This window comes from Tupaia chinensis, unplaced genomic scaffold (assembly GCF_000334495.1).
Source record: "Tupaia chinensis unplaced genomic scaffold, TupChi_1.0 Scaffold000425_1, whole genome shotgun sequence".
Taxonomy (NCBI): Eukaryota; Metazoa; Chordata; class Mammalia; order Scandentia; family Tupaiidae; genus Tupaia; species Tupaia belangeri.
The window spans coordinates 2,647,939-2,659,387 of record NW_006159930.1 but is presented as its reverse complement, the minus strand read 5'-3'; the positions used below and the strand labels follow the sequence as shown (position 1 = coordinate 2,659,387).

The 11,449-nt window shown below is 38.6% G+C and overlaps 1 pseudogene; it reads right to left on the bottom strand.

Moving 5' to 3' along the window:
* Nucleotides 1-691: 691 nt before the first annotated feature.
* LOC102493566 (60S ribosomal protein L27 pseudogene) lies at nt 692-1,100 on the bottom strand (annotated as a pseudogene).
* Nucleotides 1,101-11,449: the final 10,349 nt, after the last annotated feature.

The window sequence follows — 11,449 nt, the reverse complement described above, 5'->3', positions numbered from 1 at the left end:
CACGACCTCTATAGCAAAAATCTTTCTTAAAAAATAAAATTAAAGATAGGAAACACTTTATACCGCATATCTATAGGGGTTAAATATCTTCCGAGGGAGTAAGTTCTTCATGGTTAGAAGTACTACAGTAGAAATGGTGAACATCAGTAAGGGATTCTATAAAAATCTTACATTGAATCAAACGTAGACATTGGTTACCATTAATTTCACCTGCAACTCTGAGAATACATATTTTTATAAGGTTATACTCCCTGAGTGTACTTTGTGGCTCTTAGGGAACTAACTGACCTTGGTGCTAATTCCATTTCCACTCTATTGGTTTTGGTACCTTGAGCAAACGAACCCCTCTAAACCTCTGTTCCTCCATCTGTAGAATGAGCATAATAGTGACTTCACAGGATTATTGTAGATTAAATGAGATATTAAATTTAAGAGCCCATATGTAGCATTCTAAGAATCTATTCATTTGTAACAAATGCTAAATTTCTTCTCTATCCCCACTCCACAATTTCATACTCTCATTAATGAGTTAAGATACATAAGAAACCTCAAAAATGCAATGTAAGAATGAAATACTCCCATTTGGAAGACCTGGTCTTAGTCTGTTACAGGGCCCTTATCTTCATGACTTTCAGCAAGTCTTATGCCCTCTCAAGCTCCCCCCCTTTAATGACTGAAACATAAAAAATATCTAAAACTGCAGCTTCTGAAAGAGCCCCTTGTTCTTGCCTGTCTTATACCTCCCTTTGAACTTGACCTTTGCCTCCCAGGCCTTGCGTTTAAGAGCAAGGGTCTCTGAAGGTGTCCTTGTTGACCACAGTTTTGTTCAAGGGAATATTTATAGAGTACCTTGTGGGCATGAAGTGATTGTAGTTATAAACCTTCACAAAAGACTCGATCTTTGACAGCTTGGCAATTTTCTTTTTGTTCATGGCAAATGTCACTTTGTGGAGATAGCGGTCAGTTTCAGCCACCAGAGCATGGCTGTAGGAGCGGTCTGAGGTGCCATCATCCATATTCATCAGGATGACGGTTTTGCATCTGGAGTAGCATCCAGCTAGCACCAGCACCAGTTTCCCAGGATTCATGAACTTGCCCATTTCCACAGCAACAACCAGGGCCTATAGAAAGGAAAGAAAGCTGCCCTCTTTAGCTTCTGATTCATCAGGTTTGACATGAAAGCCCTAGACTAAATGCTTCCTTAGATTCCCTCAAGTTCTGAAGATACAGTATTTATATCTGCCTATATTCTGGCATTCTGTAAAACTCACCATTAACATTACAAAATAAATCCATTTCTGTGGATTTCATAACCATTCTAGGCAGGATCCTAGCTCGTAGCTGAATCTGACCTCGTCTTGTGAGTGTATTATGGTGCACTTCGTACTTTGTGAAATGCAACAAACTGAGTGTAATTCATTAGCCATAATCAACCTATCTCAGCAGGTATCCTCTCTGAGGCAGACCTTTTCCACAATAAGTTTATTTCTTCCTAGAACAAAACTCAAGAATTAATACACTGCTGCTATTAGGATGATATCTCAATTTTTCGAAAGGGAATGTTCTTCACATGAGCCTGATATCCCTCCTGCTGTTGCACAATAGGGGCCTTTGCTTCCTTCTCAGAGCCCTCCCTTGAAAGCCCAGAAAACTCATTCTCTACTAAACATGTACTTCCTTAACCATAGGAGGGAACAGATCATTTTAGCCTCTTGTTCAGGAACCCTAGAGTACTTTGGTGTGTCTTCCTAAAATCTGATTAGGTCTTCAAATGAAGAGCTGGATACCTTATCATTATACTCTTCTCCCCCTGGGAATAATTTTCAATAATAATAATATGAATAATAAAGCATAACATTAAAATGGGGTTAGCTCTTCAGTGGAGATGAATAGCAAGGGGTCAGGAAAAGCCTCTTTTGCCTCTAACTGGGAAATTACACTGCCCTCTCAGTTTGGTTATAAAAGGGAAAAAAAGAAAAAGATTTCACTCAGCTGTGAAGGCGAAGATTTGATTGATAGAGCTGTTATCCTTGGTTAGTTATATAATGACTTAGTTTGAATGGGTTGATCTTAAGAAAAATTGGTTTCAAAACTATGTCTCTGCCTCCATGTCTGTATGTAAGTTACAACTCTCCTCCCTCCACCCCCAGAGCACTTTCTCACAGTACTTTCATCATTAATGAGAAGTGTTCAGGTTCCGGATGATTTCAGGCCTTGATCCACGGTTGCACTGAGAGATCCTGGTTGTATTAAGTTTTGAAATATTCTCACCCACAGGTTCCAATGAGAAGCACATGTTTCTGCCACTTGCCCCAACTCCAGTGACTCACAAGATCTGCTGCACTAAGACTTTTCGGGAACTCTCTACAGACCCAAGTGACCCCAGCTCAAATAATCCATTGGATACCACTAAATTTTGAGTCTAGAAGGCACAGGGATCCTGTGGTCTGAAAGAAAGGACAGAGAAGGCTATATACAGACACAACCCTTCAGAAAAAGCTTCTAGAAAACAACTCCAATCTAGATATTAAAGTGTTTGAGTGTTCCAGTCAACAAATGCTGACCAAGCTCCCGTTATAAACTGGAGCCATTTCATTTATTTCGGTATCAAATCTGTATCTTCAGGCAGTTGTTATTAACTCTTAATGAGAGAACTGAATCTCGTAAAGTGTACGTAACCTACTTATGGCCAAAAATTCTTTCAGAGTTGAAATTGACCTCTTCCTTCCTGCCTGTGGTTTCTGTCCTTTCACCACATTATACTGTTTCCCCAGTGAGCTTAGAATCCAAGTCTGGTATGTGTAGTTGTGTGTTCTTGTCATGTCCCTTCATTTTTTGGAGTCTTCTCTTTTTTCTAAAATGATGAAAATGGATCCGAGAATTTCTCTAGTCTCATGCTGCATCAAGGAAGAATTCCCTGTCCATCAGGCATTAAAAAGAAAAATAAAAAAGTCATAACTGACTATCTAAACTAAAGGAATGACATTAAGACTGCTTTTTTGTCCAACGACAGTGATAAAACTGATTAGGTACCACTGCCCAGTGCTGGAGCTGCATGATAGGCCCAGGTTTGTTTCCTAGACCAGCCTGAACCCTCTGGGAACAGAGGCATCCTCCTGTAGTCCTAGATAACTGGGACCTAGGGTGGGAGTATCTCAGCATGGTGAGACACTGTCAAAAAAAAAAATCTCTTTTTCTGTTTTTCACACAAATAAAACATATATATATAAAATTTGAAGATGGGGTTTAATGTTGGCACAGCAGTAAAACATGTTGTTCTGCAAGGTTGACCCACTTGAAGAGGTTCTGAGTTCACATCTGGAGACCTCCCTGCATACTCCCAGCACATGTGTGCCATGATCCAGAGCTAGCAGAGCCTTGAAGAAGATCACAGCATCAAGCCTTTGATGGGGAAGCTATGTCTTGGTCTTTCTCTATCTGTCTTTATCTCTCCCACTCATGGAAGAAATAAATAAATAAATATTTTCAAAAAAAAGAAAGCAGGGAAGACAGTGATAAAACACAATGCTCTGCAAGGCTGACAAAAGGGAATTTTCCAGATTTGGGTCCAGAGTTCGCTCTGAGTACTTGGACACCTACCTGCCCTGATTCACAGGTGACAGAGTGTGGGCGTAGAACACAGTATTCAGGATTCTGTTCAGGGTGCTGTGCCTCTGCTATTCTGGTTTGTTTTTTGTTTGTTTTCTCCCACTCTCTCTGTAACTCCAGTTCATGGAGGAACTAAATAAATAATCTTACAAAAAATAAAAACTTCCCTTTGACCAAAGTCAAAGCCATCAATCATTAGTAATGCATTGCAATCGGTAAGATTCCGTTATTCTAATGATCATAGGTGCCCATAGCTTTCAGGATAAAATTCAGACTTCTTACCTTACCCCCATGAAGTTTTTCAATACTCTCTCTACTCTCTGCCCTTCTCTTCCCTTAATCTCCCCAAATATGGCTCACTCTACAGTATTGCTCCTCCAATCAGTAATTACAATTTCTCGGTACACATGCCACTCTCCTGCCTCGAGTGTCCTCCCCTTTGTTCATTTAGTTAAATGAAGCATATATCTGAAAATCAACTCATTAGAGGAGATTGCATTTCTTTAGGGCTAAACTCTACAAGGAATCTCTAGTATGAGAATTCATGAGAAGCAATAGTGAGCTCCTCTTCAAGGAAGACTACATTGACTCCAACTTAATTTGGATGACTCTTCTCTGGGTTCCCCCCACCCTCCATGCAGACCTAGCTCATGGCAACACTTCGTGGTGGTTGGTTGACATACTGTGTGCCTTCTGTAAATTCAGAACTCCCTAAGGACAGGACTACATTTAATTTATCTTGTCTCTCAGCATCTATCACAATAATTGAAGCATAACAAGTGATTAATAAATGGTTCTGTGTGAATAATGATTAAGATAATATTGATCAGAAAGTTACTGAAAAATAAATGGGCAAGAATTTCTATTTCTGGGAAATCCCAATTTTTTTTCAGTCGTAGTGGTCCTTACCTTATTATCTAATTATGCATATTGCGCCCTACTGTCCCCTCCACCTCTTTCCATCTTATAACAGAAGGAATAGCATCAAATCCACTCCATAATTATCTCTGCTATGTTAAAATTAAGCACTATATTCTCTACTCACACTGATAAATACTATGAAAAATCACCCTGAAAAGCTCACTATTGCTTCTCATGAATTCTCATACTAGAAATTCCTTGTAGAGTTTAGCCCTAAAGAATTGCAGTCTCCCCTAATGAATTGGCATCCTTTCTCTTCTTTGATAATATAAGCTATAAAATGAAGTATAATTTCATTTTCACTTTAGCTTCTAGTAACTTCAGAGTCAAATTTCTTACCCGACCATAACAGCTATATAAACCCTCTTGTTTGCATATTTATATTTTATTTTATTTTATTTATCTACTTTGATTCAATCGAATTTATAGAGACCTTATTTTGGGCATAGAACTGTTCTGGGGTGGGGTGTAATTAACAAAACAGAAATAAGATTCTATCTGCATGAAACTACCAAGTTTAGAGATAGGATTTTTATGGATGTTATAAAAATAAATTCCAAAATTAATACAGCACATATTATCTAAGTTTGATGCCTATATTCATTAAATACTTACTTTCCTCTTTGTAATGTATTCATTACAAATATATCTCTCATGTAAATTTTGTAAATGCACTTTCCCAGATTTAAAACCTATAAGAAAAACATAAAATGCTGGTAGAATTAGTATCAACTCACTCCTGAGTCTTTTAAATAATAGTAATAGGAAGTGTATAGGCAGCTTCAGTAATCTCTAATCAGCGTTTTCTAACACATTAGCAGTTGGTGTCTGGAATCTGACATTTGCTGTGAATGAGTGCCTGACAGCTTTTGTTGTAAGTTTGGGCTGCTTTTGCCTAATAATTTGTTCCCTGCTGTCTGGGGGGAGGGAACTTTATGTTCCAAGATGCCCTACACCATATCAATGTCAATCTTCTAACACACCCCAGAACTCACCCCTCCCTACCGAACATTAACTACCCTGAAGGTTTCCTAGCTCTGGGTCATCTATGATGTGTGCTGTGATTATGAAGATTTCCCTTGTGATATTCCTACCAATCATCAACAATATCTCAAGAGTTTTCTTATTATTATTATTATTATTCAGGACCTGAGAACTGAAGCACAGAGAGTAGAACCTACTTAATGGACTAAGAACTTTGGTGAGAACTTCAAAAAGTTGGTGGAAAATTGAATTAAAATACGAGTTTATTTTGGTGCAAAAATCTTTTTTGACATTTATACGCATTTTTTTCCACAATTCAATTTCCCCTGAACTTTTTAAAGACCCCTTGAGTAGTTTGTGATCTGGTTAATGAAAGCATAATGTCTATTCAGTTGTATGTACTATGCAAGTAACTTGATATTTATGCCCTATTCAACTGCCCCAAAGAATTAGTGCAAACCCTAAGAGTGACATGGCTAAGTGAATGGACTTAATCTTATCTATCCTCTTTCCTGTCACTGTCTATGCTCTTCTTCTAGGCCTCATGCTGCTCTTGTCTCATACTTCCTGTTCCACAGAGTATCTTAACAGTGGAGACCTCAGCTGACATTTATCCTTCATTGTGCAGAAAAATCTATTCATTGCATTGGAAACCCTTCTCTGTTTAACTATTTTACTCTCATTACCATATAGACTGCACACACACCAAGCTTAATTCAACCATAATTCACCAGGCAAAAATTAATTGAATTACTTCTAGTCCTACAAAGTAGATAGAAAATGATAACATGTAATGGATAGAAACAATGTCAAGGCCTAGAACCTGGTACTAGGTCATTCCTGATTGTGTGCTCAAAGGCTATTCTTACCTTCTGGACTAAAGAATTCAGTTTGTCTTTGTTTTGTTTCTCACACATTGATGAAAAAAAAATTCTGACTTTTATTCTACAACAAAGTAAACAGTAGCTTCTCATTTTATCACTTATGTATCCGGTTATATTTTCTTGATAAATACACCACATTACTAACAGCTTATTTTCTTTTCCTTCTACACAGTTGGTGAGAAAATAGGCTTCCAAGTTATTCACACAAAATACATCAACGAATCACCATTTACCAGGTGAAAGAATCCAGTCCCAAAAGACTGTATATTGTCTAAATCCATATGTAGCATATTTAAGATCTTGAGTAATAAAGAAATACAATTGCTATTTCTGTTGAAAGAATGTCAGTGGTTGCTGGGATTATAGATAAACAGACATATCTAGAAAAAAATAAGGTGGGTTGGATGGATTTTGGCATGGGAAGGGAGAAGAAACTATTCTATATCATTTTAGGAGAAGTTACATGGATTCATGCATTTATTAAAACCTCATTATTATACTTAACCAGTAACAAATTTTATTTGATGTAAAATAACAAATGTTGGGACCAGCAGTTGGCATAAAAGGCTATGTTGCTGGACTCCCATATAGTTGACTGCAGCTTGAGTCCTGGACCCAGTGGCTTAAACTCACACTGGGCACGTGTGCATGCGTGCCGAAGATCCCGAGAGGAGAATGAAAGAGAAGGGATTGCAGCGTGGCCATACCTTCTGGGGGGTGATTTCTTGCTTTCTACCTCTCTGTCTCTCTCTGTCTTTCTTGCCAGCACACACACCCTATAGCAAAAAAATCAAAAAACGTTAAAGGACTGGTCATTCTATATGCCCTCTATAACCCTAATCTAGCCCAGGCTCAGAAAAGGCCCAGACTCTTGACAGTATAAGCCTAGAAAAAACTGTTCCTCATATGAACAAGTTCCACACGGAATTTGTGTTTATCACAACATAAATATCATGTAAACGCCTCTCTCTTATTGAAGATAGGAATTAGAGAAGCTGTGAGCTCCTGAAGCATGTCATATATGGAGATAAAGTCTGAATGTTACCTTTTTCCAACAATTTTCACTGCAAATGAAATTAATTATCTACCTCTAAGGAAATTGCTGAGCACCTTAGGAAAAGATACCAAATAATTATACCCTTACCAGCAAATCTGGAATATCGAAAATCATATATTTTTGGAATACACATCAGAAGTTAAATTTGGAATAGAGCAAGAGACCATCATTCTCCTGACCTACACAAGTTAATTTGATTTAGAGCAACTGTCTTATTTTCGTTACAATCTCCTGAAGACTATTATAATACACTGGCTTGATTTGAAGTTCCTGAAGGCAAAATGAATCCATGAAATCCTGCAAGTACAAGATTCTTGAGTTGGGACCAGCAATTAGCGTTAATGGCCATGTCGCTAAACTCCCATGTAGTCGACCGCGGTTCGCATCCCGGACACAGTGGCATAAAACTTACGCCAAGCGCATGTGCGTACGTGCCTAAGATCCCAAGAGGAGAAAGGAGGAAAAGGGATTGCGGCGTGGCCATCCCCCCTGGGGGGTGATTTCTCATTTTCTGTCTCTCTGTCTTTCTGGCAAGCGCAAGCGCTCTATAGCAAAACACCTCTCCAAAAAAAGAGAAAAAAAGATTCTTGAGTTTAAGACTTGTGCTTGTTCTGTTGCAACATCCTGTTCCTGAGAGAATGAGTTTACTGTTTCCCTAACCCCACCACACTTTTTTAGCAGTCCCCTGAGTAAATCTTGAACACAAGATAGCTAATTTTTTGTAGGAGTAGTATTAGACATTAGGAACATGAGCCTACAATATGCTATGATAAAATTACCTAAGAAGGAGAGATTTAATAAATAAAAGGAGCTAAAAAGAAGCAGAAGAAAGGAACTAATTATGTATTTGGCACTGTGATAAATACTTAAGTTAATAGTAGCTATTAATATGTCCATTATAAAGATAAAAAAATAACTGAGTCTTAGAGGTAATAAAGTATGTAGTCAAAGACTGTTATTAATAAGGGGCAGAGTAGAGATAAGAATTAAAATCTGATTCCAAAGCAAATGTTCTTGAACATTTTTCTATTCTGAAAAAACAGCAGGCTACCAAATTGTTCCTGTAGTATACTTCAGGATATATATGTATACCCTACAATATAGAGAGACTAACTAGCCCATAAGCAGGAGCAATTCCTGGACAAAGACTTCCTTCCCTTCAAAGTCATAAAGTCACTCAAATCTGATCTTCTCATCACCTGGACACCATCAGAAACGTGGAGAGAGGGGTTCAGAACAACTAGGTATTTAAACCAGTTGTGGCGGTGTGATACACAAGATACTGCTCTGGCAGCCAACTGATGCACTGTGGATAAAAGTAGACTTTCCCTGCTAAGCCAGCCGGGTAGCCACTCCCAGGGAGGATCAGATCCCTTACTGAAAATGTAGCAGCTACATTTTCTTTCACATCTGATTCAGTGTGAGGATACAATTCCTCACAAGATATAAACACCACTGTGATCAACACCATGTAGTAAATAAACATACCGAGAACCATGGAATCTACTACAGAGAAACTTTGACTCATTGTGGGCTCAGGTAACACTTAGGAGATGATACATGAGCTGAAATCAGAAGAAGGAATAAGAGCTAACTAGGGAACAGAGTTAGGGGAGCTCTCCACGCAAAATCCCAGCCTATACAACAGCCACCAGAGGTAGAAAGAAGCAAAGACTCACACAAGATCTTGTCACCACTTGCAGCCACTTGTCACAGCCAAAAGTGCCCTAAAGAAATCTGATACATAAAACGTTATAAAAGGTGGCCTGGCTGGTAGCATGATGGTTAAGGCGTTGGACTTTCACACAGCCAATTGTGGTTCAAGTCTCAGACCTTGCTTTCTCACTTTTCCCCTCTTTCTCTGTCTTTCAGTGGTCAAACTAAAAAAAAAAAAAAAAAAAAAAAAAAAAAAAAAAACAAAAAAAAATAAATTAAATAATTATTTTATTTGCTCCTCCAACTTTCAACTGTGTGAAGAGGGCCAGACATATACAATAATTCTATGTTATATGTAAAATACTAGGATGTGGAGCTTTAAGTACTTTAATTTTCTGCTGAGGGGGATGAAAAAAACCTACTCCAAAACTTAGTAGCTTAAAATAAACAAATGAAAAAGACATTTTATTATATCTCATGGTTCTGAAACTGTTTGAATAGGGCTCACCTGTTTGATGAAGGATTGAGACATCTCAGAGATAATCACCTGACAGATGGACTGGTTTGGAGGGTAGAGGATAGAAAATAGCCTTCCCTTGTAAGTCTGGTGCCTAGGCTAGGGTAGTTGTGAAGCTGGGTTCAGCTGGGACTTTTGACAAGGGCACCTCTACATGGCTTCTCCAGAATGGGGGTCCCAAGTTAGTCCCAAAATATGGTGTTTCAGTGAACAACGAAGAAACTACATGACATTTATGAACTAACCTTGAAAGTGACATAGACATTCCCCCACATTCTATTGGTTAGAGCAATCACATACTCATATAAATTCAAGAAGTATAAACTCCATTTTTAGATGGGAAGAAATGTCAAAAGACCTGTTATTAAGTTTTAAGACTGCCATAGACTCATGGGAAATATTGAACCTGAACCTGTGATTTAAACTTTGATGCCAACTTCTATTCCTTTGATCCATGAGGAGTTACCCACTTCTGCAGGGCCAGGCAAGCACACAAGGAAAGAGACTGGCAGGGAACAGTAGCAAGCTAAATAGCACAGGCTTGGGGCTTCATCAAGTATCAGTAGCCAGCTGTGTCCACCTATCATGAAAAGCTACAAATCCATGTGTTTATGTGAAATCTCTCCATTTTCACTGATCAGACAATAATTCAACATTTTAATACACAGTTTGTAATCTCTACCTTATATCACACAATTTGAACTTTTTTGTTTTGTTTGGATGTCTGGAGGAAAATGAGATCATTATTTGCTCCCTTTGTTAAATAAAAACTTCAGACTATTAAATACAGTGGTGTTTAATTGAGGAAAAATTATTTGAATCAGGTAGGTCCCAGGAATGGCTTCTAAGAAACTTCAGATGGCCTCATGGCCAAGCATACTTATGTTCCAGAAAGGGCAAGAGACATATGCAGGAACAGGCAAGTGACGGTCAAAGATGGAGGTGAGGGAACAAAGCAGAGAAGTAATTGGATTGATTACATCTTGATGTTTTTCTTGTGTTAACACAGTTTAAAAGGGAGGGTGTCTGTGACGGATAAAGTATAGCTACTGTGTCTTTGATTAGCTGTAACATAACTTATTGAGGAAGTAGTTTTCCAAGGAAGTCACAGTTTGCTTACAGAAGTTAAAGCAGCAGTATGGAGGGTTTCTCAGGCCAATATACTTTAACACCCTAAAGCAAAAAGTATAGGGAGCCCAGTAGGTGGTATGACGGTTAAGGTGACTAGATCCCACACAGATGACAGCCTGTTTCAGGTCCTGGGACTGGTAGCTTGAAAAAAACACCAGTTGCATGTGCATGTGTGCCCAAAATCTTGAGAGGAGAATGGAGGAGAAGAGATTGAGGCATAGTCATTTCCTCTGGGGCTGACTTCTCTCTCTCTCTCTCTAACTCTCTCTTTCTCTCTCTCTCTCTGTTCCCCTTTCTCCAGCAAGCACGTGAACCCTACAGCCAAACAAAACAAACATACAAACAAACAAAGTATTCATTGCAAATCCAGGTTAGGAATCAGACAGTTTCAGGTGCCAATTCCGGTTTTGCCACTGGCTGACCGTGACTAAGGCTAAGTGGCTAAGTCACTTCTGCTCTTTGAGCCTGTGTCCTTGTCTGTGTAAATGGAGTAACGATAGGAAACTGACAGGACTGCTGTGAGAATAGAATGAGGCCATGTCCACAAAAGCCTAACACGGTTCATGAAATACATGAGGTGCTCAGTCAATCGTACCTATAGCATCATGGAGGAAAGTGTCCTCCCATACTATGATGTGAACAGTACAACGGTCTACAAAAAGTGTATGGAAAACACTTACTATGAAAAAA